Source organism: Carassius gibelio, chromosome A7 (assembly GCF_023724105.1).
Source record: "Carassius gibelio isolate Cgi1373 ecotype wild population from Czech Republic chromosome A7, carGib1.2-hapl.c, whole genome shotgun sequence".
In the NCBI taxonomy this organism is placed as follows: Eukaryota; Metazoa; Chordata; class Actinopteri; order Cypriniformes; family Cyprinidae; genus Carassius; species Carassius gibelio.
This window is the reverse complement of record NC_068377.1, coordinates 5,161,191-5,188,638: the sequence shown is the minus strand read 5'-3', so window position 1 is coordinate 5,188,638 and position 27,448 is coordinate 5,161,191. Positions and strand designations below refer to the sequence as shown.

At 38.4% G+C, this 27,448-nt stretch overlaps 1 protein-coding gene across 2 annotated transcripts in view; it reads right to left on the bottom strand.

Annotated features, from left to right (window-relative positions):
• The window catches only part of LOC128016486 (zinc finger homeobox protein 3), a 152,341-nt gene extending 132,647 nt beyond the window's left edge, over positions 1-19,694 (bottom strand). Inside the window, exon 1 of one of the 2 annotated variants that reach the window (XM_052601015.1) lies at positions 19,598-19,694. The gene's annotated coding sequence lies outside the window, so the exon portion shown is untranslated. Of the gene's footprint in view, positions 1-8,522; positions 8,872-19,597 lie in introns of those variants that run through there. The other variant, XM_052601014.1, reaches the window with a different exon arrangement.
• Between the last annotated feature and the right edge of the window lie 7,754 nt (positions 19,695-27,448).

Genomic DNA, 27,448 nt, shown 5'->3' with positions numbered 1-27,448 from the left:
TAACATTTTGTAAATGTAAAAACATCTATTTACATATGGCAGTGCTTCTTAGAATCATTTTAAATGATTCAAATGAGACTAGGGTTGCATAAATGATGCATTATGTAAAATAAAGCAGAACTGAGTCCTAAATTTATTTCCTCATAGACATATTTGAATTGGCACCAAAATGGCTGCCATCAGAGGTGGATGTGATCTGTATACACACTCTTCCAGTCACTGGCCTTGATCCACACACACACACACACACACACACACACGTATCAAAAAACTAGCACAGACTATACATGATCGCCTGTGCTGCTAAAACAGGTACAGAAACATCATATCATAAATGCATTGTTAATGGTCATTTACACAGTATATATTACAAAATAAAAAAATACTATAAAACTATAAAAATACTATAAATCTGAGGGTGTGTGGGGGTATTCCATTACTGAATATATATTTTGGAACAGTTTAGTAGCTATTAAAAATTTTGATTCGGTGGATATTTTGAAAAGGAAACTCTGAATACCAAACAATTCTCTCTTCCATCAGGGTTTTCTAAATCAAATAAATGAATAAACAGTCAATACGTAAATGTGAACAAGACAACAGCAAAAATGACACTGGAAACAGATGTAATATATGGTATTCAATTCTGCATGCGTGTGTGTGTGTGCGTGTGTGTGAGAGAGAGAGAAGTGAAAGCCCAAAGGAGAGGTGCTGTTATAGGGACACGGAGCCCGTGGCACTTAGGGGCCATTTTATTGCTTTGCTGTGGTCAAGTGAGGTGCAGCGAGCTCAATTCCAGCACAACAATGACAAAGAGGGCCGCCGAGACAAAGGGGTATCTCTTTGCCTCTTAACCCCTTCACTGCTATACACACACACTCACACAATATCAAGACCACAAGCACCGCTCACACATGCAGAAAACACTCCATGATACATGGCTCAGTTTGTAATAGCCACTCCGTTTCAGACCAGACTAATGGATTCAAGAGTCCGACCGGCCTGACAAGAACGGCTAGGCCTCAACGCCACAAAGACAGAATCGTACGACTCTACTATACCTTTATTTCCTCTCATCCTCGCTCTCTCTGCTCCTCCTCTCCCAGTGCATCATGGGGGACCCGTATGGGCTGCTGAACATTTGCAAATGAATCACGCTTTTTGTTTGAGCTTTTTTTTTTCTCCCCCTTTTCCAAACATGGAAAAAGGGAGAGAGGAGGGCGAGCGAGAGAGAGATAGAGAGAGGGGGGCTCATGCCATCGCTCTTTTCTTTTCTGCTGTCTGTCTTTAATCCTGAGGAGGATAAGCTGTGCCGTACACAGAGAGGAAGTGCCATCGGCCTGTCGGGCTTCACCCGTCCCCATTCCTGCAGCCCTCACACACACACATGCACGCGTGCTGTCGATCACTCACTCACATGCACGCAAACGGCCCGCATTACTGACAGAGCGTGCAGCACGGCGCTCCGTTGCAAATGACCCAAGCACACTCTACAATTTGTGAGTCAAGAAAAAATGTGCTGCACATTTCATGAAAATCTATTTATGTGTCCAACAACACCACTGCTGAGCAATATGCAGCCTGAGAAGTAAAACATGCAATACAATTATTATTATTATTATTTTAAATATGGAATAACTTATCAGTCTTAATTTAAGTTTTAAAATTTGCTACAAATATTATTGCATTCAATTGCACTTGCAAAACTCGCAACATATACATCAGCTGAAAAACAAGGTAATATATTCTTTATTAATGCAACAGTAATGCAACAAATGCCTGCATTGTGGTATCTAACACAGACACGGAACACTGATACGGAACTCCTCGACTGATGCGTACACACACACTCAGTTCAGGTCTGTTTTCATGTCATAGTGCTAATGTAGCCGAGGCTAACACTGGCTCGATCACATGCCGTGCTAACCGTAAAATACGCTGGAAAAATGACATCTGCAGACACTCTCAGGGCCTGATCAGCCTGACTGATCAACTCCACCACATACGTCTGCTTCTCACACGCAGCACATTCAACAAATCATATTATTATCACATCATAAAAATAACCATTAGAGCAGAGTATATTTTCTAATATTAGAAAAGTGGAACATTCTGTATGTTATAGTATATAAAATATTGATTATATTCTCAATTTACACACACAAACACGCACATATATTAGGGCTGTCAAATGATTAATTACGATTAATCGCATCCAAAATAAATGTTTTCTGTTTACGTAATATATGAGTGTATACTGTATACTTATGTATACACTATATGTATATATATATATATATATATATATATATATATATATATATATATATATATATATATATATATATATAAACATGCACGTGTGTGTATTTACATATAGGCCTGCATAAAAAATATACACAATGCACACATACATTGTGTCAACAAAAACTTTTATTTTGGATGCGATTAATTGCGATTAATCATTTGACAGCCCTAATATATGTAATCATATAAGAATTTTATATATTTTATTGTGGTGTATATACATTCTTATTCTTATAACTATTGATAATTAATCATTGTAATAATTAATAATAACGTTTAATAATTTTTATAAAAAAAAAATTATTTTGGCTATATTTATCAATCATTTGTATTCTCAAAAAATGTTTGCTAAAAACATTTTTAAGTGTATACAGAGGACTTTTCATTTGAAAATGACACTTGTATACACTTGCATGCCTGCATTTACACAAAAATACGTGTGCATGCTTGAGAAAGAGGACATAAAAATTAAAGAGTGAACGAGAGTGAAAAAGTGTGTGAGAGAGAGAAGGCAAGGATCGGGTCAAAGTCACAGGCCACAGGACCTCACGCTTTGTTTCTGCATGGAGAGAAAGGCGACCTGGGCTGCCAGTGTCTGTGTGTCCTCCATGTTTTATGCATTCTGCTTCTTTGTGATGATAAGTGACAGCGCAAAAGGCAGATCGCTGGGCTCCGGGGTGCAACGAAGAGGGGGGCTGTCCATCTCTGTTTTGGAGTTGCCTTTCGAAACTAGCCTCGATTCCAGTGGCCAGCCACACTGTTATTACCCACAGCCTCTGTAACACTGCCGCCTGTGCAGCCATGCTACTAGGCTAGAATTTACCCTCACAAACACACACGACATGCATGGGGCCGTACCACTGCAAAAACACCCTGAGATAACATCTGCTTTTGAATCATATTACATATTTATGCAAATATCAGATCCATTTCTTAAGTTAGACTGTTTCACAGTACATAAACAAAAATGGCTCCATTCTGTTGTCTGTATTTATTTTTCAGAAACTAGCTAGTTTGCTTCACACGAGCCTGTGAAATGCAGGCATCGTGCGTCCTCGTGACATTAGCTGTGAATGACAAATGCTGAGGGCTACGTACGTCTGTCTCTCGAAATATTCCCTGACCGAGGGAAAATGTGCAAAAGCAGCTTCTCGCAATAAAAGAGGAATTCCTCTCCCCGTTCCACACACACACACAAACATATATAGATCTATTCAGGGCTGGCCCTGTCTATAAACAGCACAGGATCCACTAGATCCGCTGAAGACTTCTGCTTCTCTCCTTCTGTTTTCTATCACTCGTTTTTTCCTTTCAAAGCAAAAATAAAAACACTTTATTTAGCAGTTTGGATGTGGTAGCTAAATCATTCTGTTATAACATGTATAATGTGCATGAGTGTATCTATGATCCTGAAAACAGCGAGAGAAAAGGAGCTTTGAAAAAATTTATTATTTAATAAATTCAATAAAAAATACGTAGATGAGATGTACACTACACAGGATCACGTGTACACACACATATTTTCTCTATCATAAATCTCCACCGAAATGATTTGGAGACAGTTAACATGATAGCATATTGTGAAACAGCAAGCCACAGACATTTCTGCCAACTTCACTGGGAACAATAAAAGAAAGCAGCAAAAGAGGGGGGGGGGGGGGGTAGGAAACAAAAAAGAACATGCAGACAGTCAGTGCAACCGTCTGAAACATGAAACCGTGGCTTGAGCTGAGCTTGTGGTAAAATCTGAGTTTACACAGGTATAGCGTACCTAACTATCCCTGAACCCCATCCACACACACACACACACTCTCACACTGTCCTCCCCACTAACGCTCAGCCTACCCCTGTCCGTGGTTTAATGATAGCACTGACACATACGCCATTGTCCTCCCCCTCATTATGAAAAGACTGGAAGAACTGGTCCTGACTGCACAGGCTTGCATATTCAAAACCATCAAATGTAATCAGACCCAGTGCTCCTGCTAACCTAATTTACACACACACACACAATCCAAGCCCTACAGCAAATGGAGGTGGCTGGGCTTTCTCTGCGCGCCTCCTCGGAACGACTGGATTAATGGAAAACTCGTGACAGAGATCAGCTCCTCTCTCCACACACACACACACACCACGTTCACCTTCACACTGGACCATCTCCAAAGCAGTGTGTTGTGCTTTTTGTTCTTGCTTTCAACGTTTAAGCAACTTTAAGTATTTTTTTTTTATATATCAGTGTATTTAGAATTGTATGCTGATTATAGCTGTGACATTATGACATATTATGAAAAATAAGATAATATAAGACAGTATAAGATAAATATTAAATTTAATGCATAATGCATATTTAATAGTTCAATAGTGATTACAAAATAAATGTGCATGAAATGTTTAAACATTTAATATCATTGTTATTATCATCAAGTATACTCATAGGTGGCCTGTCATTGATGTTGACCCAAAGAGGGCCCTCTTGCACTGAGGACATCACTGAGGCTTTCCCTAAGGGTGCCAGCAAAAGAGAGAGAGAGAGAGAGAATAGGGAGGGGTAAAGAGAAGAGGAAAGCACAGTCTCCCCCTGCCCTATATCTCCACAAATGATTTCCATACGCACTCATAGGCCACACAGCAAGCCGTCTCGTCATCGAGCATCTCCATTCATGCACCATACATGACCAGGATGAGTACACTTGGTAATATTTACAATCGTCGTGTAAGAGGAAGTCACCAGAAATCAAGATGCAAACAAAAAAAGAGAGACAGAGAGAGAGAAAGAGAAAGCAAGCAAATATAGCAAATCTATTGCTGAACCAGCAATTTCAATAAGCGACAGCATTACAAAATTACAATTTAACAACATTCTAAAAATACCAAGAACAACAGAAATAATAACAATTGTAATAATATAGTCATAAATGTGCAATAATTCTAATACAATTAAATATAATAATTATAATTATATAAATATTAATTAAGAAAATTACATAAATTAAGTTCACTTTTTCAAAATAAAATATAAATATTAAATAATCGAAACATTTCCATATAGTTACACTTAAAGCTAAATTAAACATACAATAATCTGACACACGTATGTATAAACTAAGGTGAAAAATCAATCATGACACTCTAGTCTGTGTTCTTGTTTATCTCAGAAACGGTGAGCAGTTATCCTTTTATTTCAAATCAGGTAAACGGACTACAGCGCCTGTCTGTGTCTTTCTGTAGGCTTGAGAAAATCCTGAAAGAACTGAGACAATGCAAACGTTCCGCCAAACCACAACGCAAACATATGCACAACTCAGTCAAACATCTTCTGTACTAGCGAAAATCCTTACAGCATCCCAACAAGCACCTAAATCTGTCCAGAGCCTATAATAAGACAGTGTTTTCTCTGACTTAAGTACATACACACAACGCAACATAGTTTTTACACAGCGTAAATTTGGACGAGAATTACTAAACGCTTCGTGTTTAAGTGTTTCATGACCAGGCTAAACACAAAAGGAAAGACAGACAACAAATACTGAAACAATATGACTTCCTAGAAATGAGTCAACTGCCATCAAAATCATTGTCCGCAAAAGGATTAGCCCTGAATAGCCTATCCATGAGTTTTTGAAGAGTCAGTGAGATGGCAAAGACCTTGCCTGCTGTCTTTGTTTTGTGATGCTAAAAGCCAGAGCACAGAGAGAGAAAGGAAGGGAAAGGATAAGATTGAGCTGGAGCGAGTGAGAGAGAGAGAGAGAGAGAGAGAGAGAGTCCATGCACAGCATCTGAATTATACTATATATCCTTTTTGTGTGACGCTTGTAATTATTGCCACCCCTCTACTAGGGAGCCGAGAGACATTAAACCCCTGACTTATCTGTCCTTCTCCTCCCTCCCTCCCATATTCTCTCTCCTAAAAACAGAGAAGCTAGTTTGCCCACTATATGCTCTCCTCTAAACGGTTAAGAAAAGGAAAAAGACTGAAATATAATAACAAAAACACATAATGCCTCTGCCTGCCTATTTCACCCTCACACACACAGACACACAGATTTCTGGAATTCTGTTGTAATAATTCTTGGAATGTATATTAAATTTAAAAAAAAAAAATGCAAAAACCTACACTTTCTAGACAATGCAGTGTCTTTCTTAACCTAAACAAGTGTGTGTCGTCACAAGTTAGCTTCTGGTTCCTCTTGTTACAACACGTCGGGAAGGATAAAAAGGTCTTGGGATTTGTGTTTTTCTGACCTCTTCCCCGATTCCTTCGATATGGCCCGTGGCTATTTGACCCCGTCTATCCTCTCAACTCTCTCTGCATGCATGCCTTCCTTTATGAGCATTCTCTCTCTCTCTCTCTCTCTCTCTCTCTCTCCAAAAAAAAATGTAATACAAATAGCAATAATCCATTACTTCAAACTAAGCACTTTTTACCTAGTCCAAAAGCAAACATGCACTCATTCCAACTGCTCTTTTGTTGATCAAACTTGACGTATATTTTTATAGTCCTGCTAACCCCAACAATCTCGATGTATTGTTTGTGTGACCCCACAACATAACCCACCCCACTCTTTTCCCACTCTTTGCTTGCTCTATAATGTTGGGTTTTTCCCTTCTCTTTCTTTTTTATCTTTCCTCCACTCACTCGGTGACCCCTGCACCCTTGTTTCTTGCCGTCTGACCCCAAGTCTCTCAACCTCCCCCTCTCTTTCTTCCCCAACCCTGCACATCCATGAGTAGCTGGCAAACAGTCAGTCAGCTCTGGGTCTGTCTGTCCTTCCATTGCATCTCTTCTGTTTTCTCCTCTTTCTGTCTCACTGTGGGCTACATTGTATCATTGTTATGGATCCACATTTCCGTTTGTTCTTGTCAGTGTACCTTGGAAGGACTATCTTTCTCTCAATAGGCTAGCTCTGCGTTCAGGTTACTTTTTAAGCCCCATTTCCATTTTTCTTTTTATTTATTTATTTTTTTTTTTTATTAATGCTACACCTGTAGTCTTCATTAAGTTTGGGCTTTATTCAAATATTTGAGCCCCTCGTCTATCTGTGGGGCAAATATATAGCTAGTGTAAGCTAGTTCAAACTAAGCGATGTTGACGAAGTTGTTTATAATTCGAAAACTCTTTTTCGTCCTATTTTTCTCCCTCAGGAGAACGTACGCAAGCTGTAAAATGTAGCCTTATTCTGATTTCATTAGCATAGTCTTTGCTGTCGAAATGACATTTTTTCCCATTGTTTTTTCTTTTTAGATTCTAAGATTCTCGCCGTGCGCGTGGGTTTAACTCGTTTAAAGTCATTCGCCGTGATCGCTGTGTCGAGCGGCTCCTCGGGCTCTGTGAGCTCCGGCTGAACCGCTCCTGAGACCCCGGGCTCCGTCTCTATACCAAACACACTCCCCTACACTCACACACACTTCACACACACATCGCCTATCGATTTGCATGTGACTTCGGTCGGGAAGCAGCAAAGAACAACTTTAACGTCGCTTGGAGTGAAAAAAAAAAGAATAATAATAATACGGGAAAAGACGGTGAAAGTGTCAGGAGTGAAAAAGTAGAGGAACTGAAATGCACAGCAAAGGGCGGAGAAATCCACACTAGAAGGGACTCGAAAAAGTAACGATTGGCGCAATATTGAGGATTTTTGCTCGCTAAATGAGGGAGGAAATGAAAGTAGAGGACGAATGAGCATATCGGTGTAAAAATGGAAACGCGGGCGACGCTTCCCGCTCAGCGGACGCGGACGGACTCGGAGGCTGGACTAAGACGCTCCTCTCCCGGCTACGATCGCGCAGAGCTCCCGCTCCTCTCCCAGCAGCCTCGTACATCGACACCATCACAAAAGCCTCTTTCTTGACACTATTCAGTCCTTTTGTGACCCGTGTGAATACATGAACGTGCAGAAGTGTGTTTTAAATCCAACTGTTTGGAAAAGGAATCGCTGTCTTTCCCTGTTCTTTTCTTCCAGTCACGAGAAGAGCGAGGACGAAGCCAGATGTAAACACAGGTAACGATACTAATAAACAGCAGCAAATAAAATCAACTTGCATGAAAATAACTTGCGATCGCCTGCTCTTTATCCTGCTAGGAGATAAGGCAAAGCCGGGGCTGATACGGCGAAATCCCGAAAGCCATCGCTTTAGTCTGTTGTTGAAACTAAAGATAATCGTAACGCTAAGAGAGGGACAGAAAGAAAGAAAGAGAAAGCAAAGTTACAACTTACAATGTTTGGCTGCCGCTTTGTGATCCTTGCTTTTTAATCCAGTATTGAGACGCTTTGGCTAAAGATCCCATCAAGGCAGTCCCTTTTGGTCAGTTTGCGTTTAGGATGATGGTAAAAGAAAGATCATTGTTGTTGCGGAGAGTAAAAACCCGGAGTATTAGTTGTAAAGGCAATATAAAAATAATTTGGATGCAAAGCAGGCGATGAGTCTCGTGTTAGAGGGAGAGAGGAAGAGGTGAAAGTGAGATCTGATGATTGAAAAGAAAAAAACTCTTTGGATCTTTATTCCTGCTAATTAGTTTCCTGCAAAAAATGGCTGTGATTAATTCAGTGCGCATGTGCTTCATTACACAGGCACGACGGGAAGGGCTAATTAGCCACCTTCTGGATCAATAAGATTCAGCAGAGAGCCGAGGAGAGAGAGAGGGAGGAGGGAGATAGTGAAGGAGGGAGGGATGGATGGATAGATGGAGAACGAGAAAGAGGAAAGTAGTGATCGGGAATTGAAAATATGGAATTAAGTACAGCACAAAGTAAGAGTTGGATGAGAAGGAAGACACTGAAAGTTAATAGTGGAGAGGCGCGCGCGGAGCCCCTGCTGCACAGTGTTCTCGCGCCGGTATTATTTGCTCGAAAGACTCTAGTTTTGTATTTAGGAAATGAAATAACACCGTTATAACCTCGAAAAGAGCGCTTACAGACCACAACAAGTTGGTCAGACTTTCAAGTGCCTATTATTTAATAATAATAAGAATAATAATAAAACATATGACAGGATTTACACTGTTTTTGCTTAGATTTTTTATTTTATTTTAGAACAGGCAAAAGTGAAACAAAGGCGGCTTTATGTGGACACTAATATAACGCAACACTCTCAGGGATGCTTTATCATTACAAATGTTAAAAAAGCTAAATACCTTCGTGTATTGTAGTCAATGTGGACTTATCTGCTGTATGGTGACGAGCAAACTTAAGAACATACCGAGAACAGTACTGAAAAAAAAGTAGGCTAGTAACAACACGCATATTGCATAAACACAATGCATGTATTGACAAATCAAAAACACCTTTATTTTTTTATATGATTGTGAGGAATAGACTGAATTTCTGAATACATGCACAAAGGAACAATTAAAAAACTGTGTTAAGTTAAATGTTATAATTTCAACATGCACGTTAAATGATACAGGATTATATATTTTTAGTGTTGCAGTTGTCTGAAGTAAATAAATATTGCTTAAAACAACACGTTAGCAACACGCAGCATACTATGCATGACATAACATTTGTAAAATCGTTATAAAGTATATTCATTTTTAGGTGTAATAAATGCAATTTGACTTTTATCTGTCGTAACACCTCAATGTACTGCCTATTTACGTTCACGGTCTGTCCCATCATGCTGGATCTTGAGATACGTGCACGAGGAAGAATCAAGATGCATCCGAATGCGAGGAGAAACTGCTAAAACTAGACAGCGCGAAAAAACAACCTCTTCCCTCTTTTTAGCTTTTCTGGACAAATTCATATTATTCCTGTCAGAGTCAAACGCAATGTAGGCTACGTACTTTATTCGCTTTGAGTCGATGAGCAATGATGATAGGATATGCTTCTTCAGATATTATCTTTAACAGTAGACTCGACAGAACCAAAAAGCACTGCATAACATTTTATTAAAATTGTTAATATATTCAATTCTGTTTCTGTTCCCCCCTCTCTCTGTCGCCTCTGTCTCACACACTCACACACAGTGGGTGCAATGTAAAAATCACATGTTCTTTAATGAACATTTTCTTTCCTGTAATTTGCTTACTTTATCTCATGTTATAGGCATAAACAGCTCAGTAGCCTATTTTGTTTAAATATGTTATTACAATTTAAAGAAAATTTCAACAGAGCATTTGAACAGAAGTCATGTTTATTTAGTGAGACATTTAAATAGCATGTAAATCGCTCTTTAAACAGTCAGCGGCGATAAAATGACACGATACGCGTTACATGCTGGTTGTTGTTTTTTTATAATTCTCAATAAGTAGTGTAACTTTCAAGCGCGTGCGTTCAAAGAGGTGACATTTGATCAATAGTAACAACTGTAGTATAGATCGGTGGGTTTCTCCACAGGTTTGCTTTTTTCACTTTGCCCCAAAACATTTCTCCTACTCTTAGTGGTCATTTAAAACGCCCTCTTCCCGAATCAAAAGCGTGCATCCCAGATCCGACCTTTGAGCCCAGGCCAGTGTCCTTTCTCATGATAATTCTATTGTTGATTCTCACTAAAGAAATGACAATTCCTCTCTCTCTCTCTCTCTATCTCTCTCTCTCTCTCTTTCAATGACTACTTTCGCTATTGACAACTCTTAGGTGCCTTAATCCTGCCAAATACAACTACCCTGTTTTTATCGATGACATGTTTATTGGAAAATTATCAGATATAACTTTTTAGTTGTTGAGTGGTTTTTTTTTTTGTAACTCTCTCTCTCTCTCTATCTATCTATCTCGTGCTCTCTCTCTCTCTCTCTCTCTTCATACAATGTATTTTGATGACAAATTATGTGCTATCATTTACTGTCGCATTAGGCAATATATGTAATTTGTATATCATAAAATAAATATATGTTTATGTTGTTCTCCACGATTATAACTGATTGTTGTGTGTGTATAGGCTTAAGCATTCAGTTGTCATAAACATGCTGTAGAATGAATAATTACAATAATCATCACATGAATTGTAATATTTCAATGTACTACCATACTAGTGCAATATCTTAAGTTTAAATAAATTTAGAGTGTAATACAAGTGGTATTTGTTTTATTTCCATCTCATGTCATACCATACAGAACATGTTGGAGAGCATGCAGTCGCTTTGGGAGTTTACAAAGAAACACACCTATAACATCTCTGAAATCTATTGCACTGAAGCATTATCAGAAACGGCTATCAATGCATTATACAGACTATAGCAATATTAAACACTCGGGCCTCGTGGAATAATATAGGCTAGACGTGACAGTTGCTGTTGTGTGTGCGTGGATAGCGCGTGGGTGTCCGTGTGTGTGCTCGCGTAAATGTAAGTTCTAGTTTTAAAAGCACATATTTTTTTTATTGCTGACGTGCATAGTATATATATATATATATATATATATATATATATATATATATATATATATATATATATATATATATATATATATATATATATATATATATATATACTATGCACGTATATATATATGAAATAGTAAGAAAGACTAACCATTCACATGGAGTAACTTCCGTCACGTGCGACGGAAAACAAAGGTGACAAATGAAAAGTTACAAAAATAAAACGTCGATATGTTTGATATGCATACGGATTTTGCCTTTAGAGAGTCTTCAGGATTGGTGTTGTGTCTGCTCTCTTGGGAAAGAGGGACTGTAAAAAAAAAAAAAAAGAAAAAAAAAACCTTGCATGAATGCACGGAAAATAAGAGTGCGTGAAGAGTTAGAGGGGAAGTGAGATAATAAGAGGCCGATGCGTGAAAAGGGACAGAATCAGAGCTTGTCTGTCGCTTTGTAACCTGCCATGGCCAATCTAAGCACATTTGAATATGCAGTGTGGTCCTGTCTGGCGCTTGATAGCCATATATATGCTTCGTTTTCTTCAGCAGATACCCACATAATAGTCATCGCATGCTAATGTGTTTCTTATCTGTTAGCTCCGATCAGTTACGAATGCTCTGTCTCAAATATGAATCACTGAACAGACATCCAAATAGACATGACCAACCCCTCTGTTGAACAGGTTGATTGATCTGACTAGAGATGTGTGTGTAATTACCTCGGTCCATCGCCGTGGTAACAATGCATTTCAGATATGAACCCTAAACTGCAGAAACCAAATCACAACCCGTTGCTTATTCATGATGAAAACATCATGTAAGAATTGTTTTACCAAATTTAGAGAGGACAAAAATCTTACAAATACATTTAAAACAATGTGCATGTATGTAAGCTTCTTTTAGCTTGTCTGTGATTTTCACCCTCATGCATTGCACGTCACCATTGAATAATAAAAACCAAAAATGAGCCGTAAGGAAATGAAAACAGGCGAAAGAATTCAGAGATAAAGACAGCAGTCTCGTAACTTTATATTAAAACACTGTAGTTTAGATAAGAATAATCTAAATGTATATGGGATTATGTCACTGTATTAACATGGAAGGCAGACAAGTTCAATTTGCATTCGTATGAAGCTATCAAAGGAGTTCCATCCTCATGCGTCTCTAGTGAAAGAATCTCGCGCTTAATTAGCATTTTCCCGCGTGGTTAACTAACACAACTTTAACTCAGTCACCGGTGAACAGCGGTGACTTTTTGGGAACGGGCCCTCCAACGGGGGCATGGACAGCAGCAGCAGAGGATCAGAGAGCTGTGGCGCATGGCTGGTCTGAATCACACTGGGACTCAATGGCATTGACAGCACAAGAACATTGTCCGGCCTGAAAGCTACGGGTGGCTGCATGGGGCAGGACGTGTTACCAGGTGCAATGGCAGCGCCCTCTTATGTTCACTCTGGCCATGGGACTCAAACACAACATGAACCTGACTTGTCAGGGATATATGTTCCCTATCTGCCATCTGCAGCAGATCTGTGCGTGTCCTATGTCACCGGACTGCGTCAAATCGAGCACATAAACATACAGGTAAATGTCTGTTGGCGAATGACTAGGTTCCTTGCTTAACGTTTCATTCAGCTTCATCGAATATCTTAACTTTACGCACGAAGCCATATAAGTGCGCGCAACTGGAGACCATTTTTTTGTGTGATTTCTTTTTATTTTATTTTTTATTTTTTTCTAAAGAGGCAACTTTTTAAACAGAAAAACAAAATATCATGAGATAGGACAATTCAGATATGATGGAAATCATAAATAATAATACAGAAAAGCAGCAGTGAATTCATTTATACAGCAGTGTATAAATGATTAAACGCTGTAAGACAGAATAAGTAATATTGCACTTAATGCGAAATTATTTCATGACTGTGTAACATCAAGGTTCACAGATAAAATGCCATTGTCGTATTATGACATAAATCAGCTCGCAGATATGATAAGCACGTGAGTGAATCAAATATGATGCATGTCAAAGGAATGCATTAATTATCATGCACCTTAAAGACAAACTGAAGGAAAACAGCATAGTTTTTTTTTTTTTTTTTTTTTTTTTTTGCATTCAGATGAAAACATGCCTTCTCTTATTTTAAATGCCACTGTATAATGGTTAAAAAGACATGATTTTGTTATTGTAGTGATGCAGAATGTTTAATCGCAGAACTGCATCTAACTCCGTATAAATGATACATTTTCTGTAATATAAACATTTAAATCAACTATTTAAAACCAATAAAATAACTGTTTATAAATACATGCATGCAAGGATAATGATGCATGTTTTACCGTTACATTATAACCTGATACCTCAAAATATCCGTGGAACAAAGATGTCTACACTGAAAAAAGTGCTGGACGCTTTTAATTAACGCAAAGTTTCGGTTACGCGGTGCTAAATTAAACCATATGTTTCTTTCACTCTGTCAAAACACACTTACACACTCACTAATATTTGAATGTTTCAGCGAATGCGTTATTTAATACCACAAAAGGCTGTCCATGGCTAAATATGTTCGTGCCTTTTTTTTTTTCCTTTACACGTTTTTATTGTTTTGTAGCCTATACCGAAAACAAAGATGTCTGCAAATGTAACATCTAAACCCGAAACAAAATAAAAAATTTGTTTAAAATTAATTTGAAATTAGGCTTTAATTTTTTGATAAATTAATTAATTAATGAGAACGTTCCTGTTAATATTTTCTTGTTTTGTGCAGATTTTAAGATGAACATTTTGAATAACGCACAGCATAAATGTCAATGTATCATCTTAATTATAAAAAAAAATATAATTTGTTATCAAAATAGCCAAAATTACAATATGTTAAAAAGCGAACGTATATGTTGTGCTTCTCCAAAATGTTTTCACGCGTTAACTTTTTATATTAATTAATTATGCAAATATTTTTAATTAATTCATAATTATCCTTAAATTAAATTCCAGTATTATTGACTTGGATTTTTAAAGTTACCTGATACAGCCCAAACAGGTGCAGTTCGCAAACAAAATGAACACATGCGAACTCTAAATCTAGCTAAATAAATTCTGAAATAAAAACAATAAATTAAATCAATAATAATTAAAAAAACGAACCTCTGCACAAGATATTCTGCATACAGATTGGTAAAAGTATGTATAATCTGTTATTAATCTCGGTTTCAGTCGAAAGATGTTCAGCAACCTAAAAAAGGTCTATATGTAAACAATGGATAATGTAATTGGAAAACATTTAAAAAAATATGATTTGATTATAACCCTTTATAAACACTGAGAAGAAGAAAACCGAACACGTGAATTTGTTAATAGAAAAAAATATCAGTGTATCACCTGCGTGCGTCAGTGTGTGTGTTTGTGTGTGTGTGTGTGCGTGTATTTGTGTGCATCACCGATCATCTTATCAATTATTACTTAAATCTAAAATCTACTATAAAACGATATCATTTTTATCGATATCAGAACAACACGAGCATTATGCCACGCATTCACATTTACGGTCATGCTCAGTAAATGCATAAGCTTAAAGAAAACAACAGAAGCACATTCAAATACACCTTTAAAAATCCAGGAACTGATCATATTCACTATCTGCGCGGTAAAGCAGTACAAATGCTTCTGTTCACGGTCGTGCAACGATCAGAAAGAAAAGCAGCCTGGAGCAAGCCTGCGTCCAGAGGAGCTACAACTGAAACCAGCTCATCCTCACACCGCCGATTCTCTGCAACCTCCATTTTATCAATGTGCAGGTAAGAGAACAACGCAGGCTGAAATGAAAACGACTGTCCAGTTTAAAAATGCGCTGCAACAAAATGATCTAAAGCATATTTCAAGAATCAAGCACAAAGCAGAATAGCGAAGATTGTCTTCCCGCATCTCGACATCAACACGCGATATATAGATGCAATGCAGTGTGCGCATTACAGGCCTGCACCTCCATTTGAAATGAATCATTCTCTGCTTTCACTACATTCATACAATATTCAGCCCTACGTAACACAATAATATACAAATATGACCACCTGTCCATAAAATAATATAAGAGACATATTTCCTTCCTTTATTTGTTCTTCTTTTTTTTTTTTTTTCTTTTTTTAGCAAAGCTCACATAGGCCTATATACATCCACAGCTGGCTCATAGGTTTCATGTATAGCAGGTGGAAGCAGCCACAGAAGGGCAACAGAGAAGTAGGGCTCCCGCCAAGGGTCACCGTGCAAATCCTTCCCCAATTCTTTCATCTGACATATATGGCAGGATTATGTGCAAAGCTTTGCTCAGGAAGTCAATTCGTCTCAAAGAGGAGACCCCGGGTTCCAACCGAGAAATACGGTGATTTCATGACCCAAATGTCATGAATAGTTAGCTTAAAAATTAGACAGATGAGATTTTCTTGACACATATTTTCAAAGACAAATGCAGAAACAAACCCATTAACATATTCTTCCACGCAGACTTGTTTAATTGTGTGTGTGTGTGTGTGTGTGTGTGATGGACTTCAGACAAATACTATATATTTCAACAGTTATGCTGCCAAACATCTTGTAAATAATATTATGTGTAAAATACTTAAATATGTAAATTAAATATTTCATTAAGTAATTCTGAATATGATGATGACTATACAAGTGTGTGAAGTCTGAATCACTGAAATGTAAAATGAGCCAGACAAAACACGCACATACAAGAAAAATGTGTATATTGTATTGTAACCAAATATTTGCTATTAAACTATAAATGCAATAAATATATGAATAGATAATTCATAACAATTAATAGCTTAAGATGGTCTGAAATCAATGTTCTATGCAAAAGAAGAAAAATGCACTGGTGATGTAAAATTATTCAGAATAAGTTTCACTAATTTTGTTGATCATGAAGAAGAAAAAAATAGTTTAGCATCATAATGTATACATTTAATGTGAAAGTAATAGTAATTAATATGAATAGTTAAGGAACAAGGAAAAGGTCAAGAGGAGCAACATGGACCAGCAAATTCTACCAAAGCCTAAAACATGCAACTAGTCTTGTGGGTGATGTAGCTGGGGTATAATTGCAAGTGACCACAGCGGCTGGAACATGGTTGCACAGTGTTTAACCCTGTCATTACCCCCGCCCCTGTGACCTCCAGGACTCAGAGGCAGGTGGGCTTCTGCCAAATTCAGAGGTGGGGGTAGGGTTGACGTCAAAAAGGGGACAAGCTGTGCATCACGGCCAGTAACACATGGATGCTGCCCCCGTAAGGTTCGGCGGAGACCCCGTCTGGCCTTGGAGCTCCACGCGCCCATAAAACAAGCCATTAAAAAAGCCGTTCACGGGTAAAGCATGAACACGTTAGGACAATTAACAAGAGAGGTGTTTAGCTTGGCAGTACATTAACACTCCAGGAGGGACCCCACCAAACAACACGACTGTGTGTGTCCCCAACACGACCCACAAGACACGTCAGATATCACATAAAACAGATTCTACCGCATCAAGTCAAAAGCAAACTTTGAAATAAATTACATATATGTTCCCCAGCATTAAACCGAGCCATTTAGTCTTGCTGAATCCAAATTCTTATTCACAACTCAAATATTACTGCATTATTAAAGATGCGTTATGAAGGTCACAAACAAACAAATGCATCCGCTATCTCTCCACGGATAAACAAAGCATCGGGACGTCCCTTTCAGGAACTGGACGACAACATCACCGCCACGGTATTAGTCAGAATACGAGGCCAGCGGGAATAATTCCTCTATTTTTGTGTCCAAGCGATCTAGCAACGAGACAGGACACCGAGGCGACGCTGGGCTGTGTCAGAATGACACATTCAACTCATCCACAATGAAAGTAAATAAGAAGTGTGATAATCTGCATTTCATGTATTTTTTGTACATCATGGGCTCTGCGATATGCAGAAATTCGTTCCTTGCAGAGAAAGAGGCTATGACCAAGAGAGATAAAGGGAATTGCTTCTCACATCTTCTGTTTAGAATTGTAAATATGGCGTATAGGCATTGCTGCTGTCCAATTACATATATCTTTCATGTATGAAATCACGCATGGCTCTTTTTACCGCGAGGCCAAGGAGGGCCGGCACAAAGGGAGCGACCCCCGGCCGCAGTGCAGTACATCCCTCATGCGGAGCGGGGTCTGGTGCCGGAGCCCTGGGCTAAGAGCACTGTTCCATTAGCTCTCTCGGATGGAGGGGGAAAATGAGGAGGACGGGTGGAGGGAATGAGGGGGGGGGTCGCTCTCTTGATGGGGGCATTCACCGCTTATGGCTTCTGCTGATTTACATTTGTCCTGTTGTGAACGTGCATGACCCCTTAGATCCTACAGCCTACCTTTGACGCAGCCCATTCCAAGTCGCTAATTAGTTTAACAGAGATGGATTTTTTTGCTTAATGCTTTGAAGTGTATTTATTAATATTTTTTTGGATAATACTACATGAGCAAGATGCACAAAAAGCTTCAGTGCTCCATCTGTTTGGTTTTTTATTTATTTGCTTTCTCTTTCCCCACAGATGACAGCTCCCTGCTGAGTACTAATGTGAAATGACCTAAATTTGGCAAAATTACTTTGAACTTTCCAAACAAAGGCCCTGCTCTCTTCTCGGAACCTGGCCGATCTCCGAAGTGTCTTGCGTTCTACCTCCATGGCTGTCTGTTTTTCTTTTTCTAAATGCTTAATTCTATAATAACTATTTACTTTCATTCGGGGTTATAGCGAGAGCAGCGAATGCCATCATTTTGAACAGCTAAAAAGCATGTTATGTCTGTCATGTTAGCAAAACAAAAATATCACTGCTTAACATTTACACACGATTATGCTAGTCACCGTGGCAGCACTCTGTAACTGTTTTGTAACTTCACTGTAAAAATGTTTAGATAATTAATTTATGTTAATGTGTTTCATGTGAAAACATTTAAATTAACTAATTTCATTTAAATCAAAGAAATGATTGAATTATCTCCAAATACCCCAATGAAAGTCATTTTAAAGAGTCAGATCAGACATTAAAAGCTCCACAAGGCAACGACCGCAGGTGAAATGGTCAGAGGAACACTAAAAACTAAATCAGCGTTCTTACTCAAGGGGAGATATTTTTCCATAACGCATCTCTCAAAATAACCATACACAAATTACTCCCAAGGTAGGAACAAGCATTAAAAGAATATATCGGGTTAATACAAGTTAAGCTCTATTGACAGCATACTTTGGCATTATGTTGATTACTGCAAAAAGTAATTTCAACTCGTCTCTGGTTTTCTTAAAAAAAAAAAAAAAAGTTATAGGGACGCACTAAATGCGTCCAATTTCTGAAAGATTTTAAAAGCAGAAATTTGAAAGTTTTTAAAAACAGTTACAATAACTCTCTCTAAGTTTTTTTTTTTTTTTTGTGCTGTAAAGCTTTCCTTAGCATGTTATGGTCATTTTATGATTTTAAGCATTAAAATGTCATTGTATTAAAGTTGCAATGTTGCATAGAGTAAACGTTTTATTTTCTCATTCAAATAATAGTACATATATTGTCGTTTTATTTATTTATTTGTTTATTTTAAAGAAAATGAATCAAAGTTGATTTTGCTTTTGATTTAGTTAAACTTGTATTGAACTCAGAAATATTCCTGCAGCACAGGTCAACTTGCATTAAGTAGATCTCCTTCTCATGTGCTTTCCAGGATTTCCCTGCACCTAAGCATCTTTGAGCCAAACAAATTCAATCAGCACACATTCCCTCTAATCCTACAGCAGCAGACAGGTGATTGAGTCTTCAAACCCGGGAAGCCTTTATCTACAGTGGGCTCTCCTGTAGGCCCAGCATGGAGGAAAAGCCATCTATGTGGGAGTGGACGCAGGGAGTCCATCTGGGCTTCAAAAGCCCCCGAGGAGCTTTGGGGGTGTTGCCAGCAGGAAAAGAAGTGACTTCACAGCCTTACCTGATGGGGTTTTTGGTTTCAGTTGCCACCGCTCGGAAGCCCTCTCTGACCGCGTCCTTCTTTTCAAGTGTCTGTTTGAAGTGGGCGCCAGAAAGGTCACAACCCTTGCGGTCACAGCAGGTTTGGTGCAATGGCAGGCGGATGGCCGTAATCTATCACTAGTTCTAAAGCTATCGTTTTTGTTTAGTTTTTCGGTCTGTTGGTGAATTCAAAAGTAAAGAGGAATGTAAAGCTTTCAGATCCAGTGCCTGGGCACTATTAGTAGGTCCCTCGGAAAGGGCTTGGGATGATGTAGTCCTATAATTCCAGGTATTTCCAGGTTTTTCAAAGCTACGAGACCAGGTCATAAGATTTGGTTTGAAGCATCCACAGTCGGTGGAAAAGCCTTTCAAAGTGATGGCGCCACCTAGGGATAAGAAAAACAAAAACAATGCTATTAGCATTTAAAGCAAAAGTTCTTTCATGCAACTGAACAAAGGATGAAACAAAAAAAAAACACATTTAATAGATTCTCACAGAAATGTATAAACACGCACTTTGCCTTTTATAAAGCAGATCTGAGAGGAGGTGAGGCCGCTGTTAGTTATGCTTCATAAGTGAGTGCAGATTTTTCACTTTGCGTGCTCGTTCCCCCTGAGAAAGAGCCGGCTAAATCTCTTTCAGGAGGGGAGGACACAGAACAATATGGCTTCTATCAAGTCTTTTGAATTCTGTAATAAGCTGTTTCAGAGAACGGAAAATTAATATATAATTATTTTTATTACTGCTGCAGGACAAAACCGTATGATTTTCCAGATTGCATTAATAAATGCATTTCTTTGAGTAATTCTCGCTGTTGTGGCATTAGGGGCTCTTTCTCTCCATAAAAAAGGGAGAAACAGAAGAAGAAGAAAAAAAATCTGGAGAAACTTAATTTCCCCCATAATCAGAACAAGACATATTCCTGTAATAACATGCGTAATTGTGCACTCTGCGGAAGATCTCTCATACACAACAACAAAGCCACTTAGACAGTACATGTTTATTCACATGTCAGTTCCAACATTGAAGGAGAAAAAAGGAGGAGGGAAAAGCAAAAGGGAATGCCACATGGGGCTGGGATAGAAAGCAGTGTAAATGTGTCTATCATAGGCTACGGCTCTGAGAGTTCTCGCTTGTGCTGCTTGGGCTTCACTTGAGGGAATAAAGGACAGAGAAGGAGACAGACTGTGATTTCTGAACGGTCCCCCTGGAGTCTCTTCTATTTGGCAACATTTTTATGATTATTTTTACCTCTGTGGATCAAGCAGGGTTAAAAATGATGTTTAATTGTTCCCAAGAGCTCTGATTAAGTTGTTGATGAGGAGCTCCAGGGAGAGGCACTTAAAACTGCAACTAAAACAAGCAGTGGAGTCAGGAAGCTGAGGAGGACGTGCGACAGGGGTCCTGAGATGGGATGATGAATGAATGGAGTGTGGAGATCTGAACTTTTTTGATGCTGGTTTAAATCTACAGTACGTCCACCGGTCTGTCTCTGCACCAGGGGCCGCAACCACCACAGACAGAGGCAGACAAATACCTGTCAATAATTAGAAACCGCCAAATTGTCCCTTCAAGATTTGATATTCTTGGTACTGCTCTCTTTGTTATTTGGATTACATAAACTTTTAGGCTGGTGTTCCTCAGAGGTCTATAACAGTACAGTTCAGTTTCTAATGGTAAAAGAGCATGAAGTAAAATATAAGTAGCTATTTAAGATCTTTTAATATCTGACAACTGTTTTATTATGATAGAAATGTTAGTAAAATAACAGTAAAATAACTTTTTGACATTTTGAATAGAAAATAAAGGCTGCAATATATTTGAATCATATAATTCATGACCTAATGTGAGCAAGAAGAAACATTTATGGAGTCATTTTCAACATATTAGGTATAAAGAGTTGAAAGTGTGCATATTTTTAAATAAAAACATTGTTTTTGTGTTAAAATGTATATATTTACAGATAAAAGCAAATTGATCGCACAAAAATTCTAGTTCTTATGATGTTTTTTTTTTTTTTTTTTTCGTTTTCATTTCTTTATTCTCTTAAGTCCCATTAAATCATTTTATTATTTAATTCCTTTAGAAAATAATATAAAAAGATCTCTCCATGTTCAAGACATGGTTACTAGCTCTGCACAGAGGCGGGCTGATAGGAAGTGATGTAAATGGCACGACTATATGTTAGTCTGGCAAATAATAAATGGGGAAACCTGTCTGAAAACAGTCACCTTTTGGTGGCACTAGTATTACAATAATTATGTTTTATACCTTTAATTATACAATAAATCAATATTGCAACATGAGAAAGGTCTGACAGCAATAAGACAGTCTGTTACAACATACTATACTGGTTGGACAGCACTAAATGTTTCTAGTGCAGTTCAGTGGCATGGATGCATTACATACAAAGCATCCAGTCCTCTCTCTTGCCATACCTCCCCAATCACACCTTCTCCACTGGGCAGACTGTGGCCTTACACAAGGAGGAGCAGCGGGACGGAGTGGATCTGGATCAATACCCCAGCCTGCAGCACAGCAGGGCCGCGGGCCATCCCTGACCTGGGCTATTGATCAGCCGCTCCTCTGCTGCCAATAGCAATGTGCTAGATGTGACACAGGGGCTGAGTCCAGAGAGGCAGCTGAGGGATGGGGGAATGTGTATCGCCAGTGGCAGCCCCACAGCACAGTGAAGATAAAAGTCAATTCCATTTAACCAAATCACAGACAGCTAAATAGTTAGTTGACGGAGGAATGTGCAAGGTCTCAGGTGGTGGCAGCTGGCTGCATGGATAACTGGGAAGCAGGGATTCCCAGGATCCCCCTCACCTGCACTGAGAAAGCCCTAAATATGGGTGTGCACAAGCAATGCAAGACCAACAAAAACACTTTCGTCCAATGTCAAACTACAGCCATTTAACAGGCCAAAACATCTATTATGATTGATTATATTATTACATTTATTATAATGGAATAATTAATAAGAATCGCTACTTCTAAAAAATAAAACCTAATTTAAAACTAATTAAATTAAATTGAATTATATATATATATATATATATATTTATTATTATTATTATTATTATTATTATTATTATTATTATTATTATTATTATTATTATTTGGACATTGTTTTAATGTCACATAGATTAAAGATGCTGTGTACTACACTCCCAGGCAGCTCATCTAATCTATCTTCTAGACAGCCATTAGCAGTCCATATCTGAGTAGTTTACATGTCACTTTACTGCTCCGCTGCCTGTTCATTGCCATTCTGTAGCCAATGGCCCGCCTGTCCATTCAACACCTATCTAAGGCTTCATATCTCTTCCTTTAATTACTGACTGACAGGAAGGCAATACTGAACACTTCATTACAGAATCAGCCCAGTGACCAGCCACCAAAGCCCAAGTCTCTCTGGTCAGTCTGACACGCAATGCCTAGGTCAGCTAAGGTCAGCCACCCTGATTTTATCAGCCAGAACTTGACCAAACCCAGCCAGGTCATCGTACAGCGGGGGCAGTGACCTTGGCCAACTGATTACATCATGTATTGATCCAGCTGTTTATGTCAAGGCCATGCTAATCACCAATAGCAGAGTCTCCAAAGCACAGTTAAGTTCCACAGGATGTGTCTATAACTTAGACTGGAAAGAGAAACATAAGGAAAAAAACACTGCAAGGCAATTTTGCTATGAAAACGACTCAACCTTAAAAAAGTACTTGCTGAAAATGTGTGGTCACATATGCAAAAAATAAAAAATAAAAAAAATAAATTATAATAATAACAAATAAATATAATGGTCGGAGAAGTTCCATTCACAACAAAGTCACTTTTAAACCAAGCATGCTCTATGTTAACATGATAAGTTAATAAACAATGCCAGAATATTCTTTCTTTTCTTTTTCTTTTTTAACTATTACTTTAAATACAGCCATATGTCAGATATCAAACTTACTAACACTGACATCCAATGTCCAATTAAATTAGAGGAAATGCATCCCTCTCAAACCAGTTCAGTTAAAGGGACACATCAGTAATCAGCACCTGAATAAACCAGTGTTAGATACTCTCATAAACCTAAACTGTTTGCAAGATTAAGTAGCTTTTGTGTAGACCCGGGTTCAACAGTGTGCAAGAGAGCGCTTCAGAGAAAGTTTCAGTATTTGTGTAACACAACTTGTGTAAAACCCGTTTCCCCGTGTGTTAGCGTAGCTCAGTGCCAGCTGCTCTTCAGATCTCTTTCTCGCTCGGCATCGCTCGCATTAAATGACAATAAAGGTTGGGAATCCGCGGAGCAGGAGAGACGAGCAGCCATTTCAACCCTTCTTGCTTTATTACGCTTTGTTCTGTTTAATCAAAAAAGTGATGCATACGGATAACCCCTTTTTAAAAAAGACCAGATAAACAGAAACGATTGCATCTCTAAATAATAGATGATATCCTGGCTTCATACAGACACACATATAACGGGAAAATAATTGAAGACAACAATGTCCTATAAGAGACCCACTTGAGCAATGCTGATTCAGAAAGCTTCCTGACTTCAAACGCTCTGTCATAAAGTATGGATAATCCCTTAAGAAAGGCGTGTGTCTGTTTACAATTTTCTTCTAATTAAGGCTACAGAATAGGGCGATCTTTGTTCAAATTGATGCGTGTTGGTTGGATTTTGGCAGAAAATGGTACCATTAGAAAAATGTGTGTTTGTGGGGGAGTTACGAAGTAACGAAGTAAACAATAACATCATAATACAATCTCAGCATCTGAATAAATACTCTTGCATCTGTCTACACATGACACACTTTCAGACAGGAAAACAGGTTTCCAAAATAACAAATTAACCAAGTCTTTTTTTCAAAAAACAATAAGCCCAGTTTTGGACAGTAATCCCAGTGGTCTATGTGAATCCAAGAGGATCTCAGACACTGCATCAAAATTAAGTTTTGACCTCAATTTGTCTTGCGTTCCCTCAAAATCTGGGCTCTTTCTTATCTTTGTCATGTGTGAATTTGAATCGGTTATGGAACAAATCAATCAGAGCAACAAAGAGCAAAAAAGGCCCAAATTAAGCTCCAGAAGGAAAATGGGACAATAAGTCTTGGACACATCCTTCATGATTTTCCCTTTAAAGGACATGTCACTTGTCAGAGGCTGGATATCAACCACAGTTTAAACAGATATGAACAAGGCGATCCCGTCAGACCCACGTGATGGTTAATTTAAGAGTCTTGAGAGAAAGTTGTAAAAACATTACTGCATATTCTAGACTACACGGATCCTGATAATGTCTTTACAGACAGAAATATTAATATTACCCTATTAATGTGAAAAACAAAAACATTACCTAACCACCACAGTTTGAATAGTTTTCGGCAATATTAGTTTTCTACACTCAAAAAAATATTTAACCCCAAAAGTTAAAACTTATTTAATTCAATTAGATGTCAATTTTCCATCCAATGTAATGACATAAATCCAACGCAAAAGTTAATATTTGTTTAAGCTTCACCTTTTCATGTTCAGTTAACGTAAATGAATTAAATACATTTTATGAAAACTGATGAACTGTGATTTAAGCTTGTGTAATACATAAACTTTACTCATTTTCAAAAACGTATTGTTACTTGCCTTATATAAGCACCTTACATTTTCTTAATTCTATTAAATAAATGGACAAAACATGTTACATTTTCAAACCTTTATTGTTGTAATTGAAAGTGACAAAAGTGAAAGTGACGTGACATTCAGCCAAGTATGGCTCATACTCAGAATTTGTGCTCTGCATTTAACCCATCCGAAGTGCACACACACAGAGCAGTGAACACACACACACACACACACACTGTGAACACACACCCGGAGCAGTGGGCAGCCATTTATGCTGCGGCGCCCGGGGAGCAGTTGGGGGTTCGATGCCTTGCTCAAGGGCACCTAAGTCGTGGTATTGAAGGTGGAGAGAGAGCTGTTCATGCACTCCCCCCACCCACAATTCCTGCCGGCCCGTGACTTCAAACTCACAACTTTTCAATTGCCAGTCCGACTCTAACCATTGGGCCGCAACTTCCCTATTGTTATAATTTTAGCTAACTTGGCAGGTCCTCAACCCAACCACAAGCTCCACACTTCACCTCAATGGTAACCCAAAATACACCAATATAAAGTATTTTAAAATGCCCACATAATAGAGCATTAGACATGAAAAAGTATCCTTATTATCACATTTTACTATAAACTGCATAAAATAACACTTTATTTCAACATTTTCTCTCCCCATATCATCACATGGGTTCACTTGAATATACTGACATTATGTACTTCATGTTAGCATAAGATTTTAATCAGTCTAATGTACAATGAACAATGTTAGTACTGTTCATCTGAAATTTGGAAGAAAATGCAAACTATATTAAATATCAGATCACAAGGAATATACTACTATTACTTTTACTTAACGGTAATAACAGAATCTTAATAATAGATATTTTTTAAACCTTTTTTTGAGCAACCCCACATCCCTGTCATCATCCTTTTGGTGCACCATGAAGCCCATCAAAAACTCCTCGGATCGGTTTAAAAGGCAGATAAAGGCTTAAGATAAGGAATTAAGAGTGAGATTATTGGTGAAGTTTTTGAGACAGCGGCCCATGTGTCTGTGTGGTGGAGATTTGAGGATTAAAATAAGCTGACCCTTCATATTTAGGGCCATGCGTGAGAGATTAATCTAACTAGCCCAGATCACATTAGACCTTATCATTGTGCAGAAGATCTCACTGTCGGCCGGAGCACAACCCATCCCCTGCTGTTGGATTAGTGACAGAGAGACACATGCGTGCTGACTGAGCTTTACCTGACAAAGGATGGGACCTATACTAAAGCCGATGAGGACCTCAAACACTTCATTAACACCTCGAGCGATGCAATCCAGCCAACCCACGCTGAGCGGCGTCCCATGGCCCGTTCTCCTCCATCACTCAGCTCTGCTTCACTGGCCCATTCACATGCCGAAGCAGAAAAAGGCAATTCATCATTGTTCATCAAGCCATGACGGTGACTAAAGCTCTTCACCTGTCACCTTCTCTCGACCTGTGTCCGTTTCAACATGTCAGGCGCTACAGGAAACCTTCAAGACCCCTCTGACACATCTCAAACCATAAAAAATCACCTCTCTGCCAACTTCTTGCTGACTGAAAAGCACTGGATGTGCCATCTCAATGCAAACATTGGAAACACAAGGTCAATCCCTCACAAACCTCCTTAACCAAATAATTTCACTCTTTATTCCTTATTTAAGACCAAATAGGACAAACCCTAAAAGGGACACATATAACAGGACCAAGACTGAAGTATTTTTATGATAAGTGCCATGGTGGGTTGGCTCACATAATGGCTATGATAATATATACTCCAGTGTCTGTTATTAAAATCTTATTTGAAAAAGTAAGTAACATCAATATCTTCCAAGTGAACCCATATTCCTGTAGCAGCAACAGTTTCTCATCAAATCATATTAATGGCCAACAACTCTAGGATGGTCTTTGAAGTTGGGAGGCAATTTCGAGCTGTGTGGATTATAGAGCATAAAGCAGGGTTTATTTTTACAACCTCCATTATTTCAAATTGTAAATATTCAAATCCTGGAATAAAACCCCTATCTAAGTGAAGACAATCTTTGGAAAACAACATGGCACACCTCAAATAGTCTTCTTTGAAGACAAATTAACAGTGAATTCTGTGCAATGAGATGTGTGTGCGGACAGTGCTGCAGCAACCTGGAGAGTTTTCTTTATGTGTTTCTCGATTCGTTGTTGTCTTTATTTGTTTGAGTGT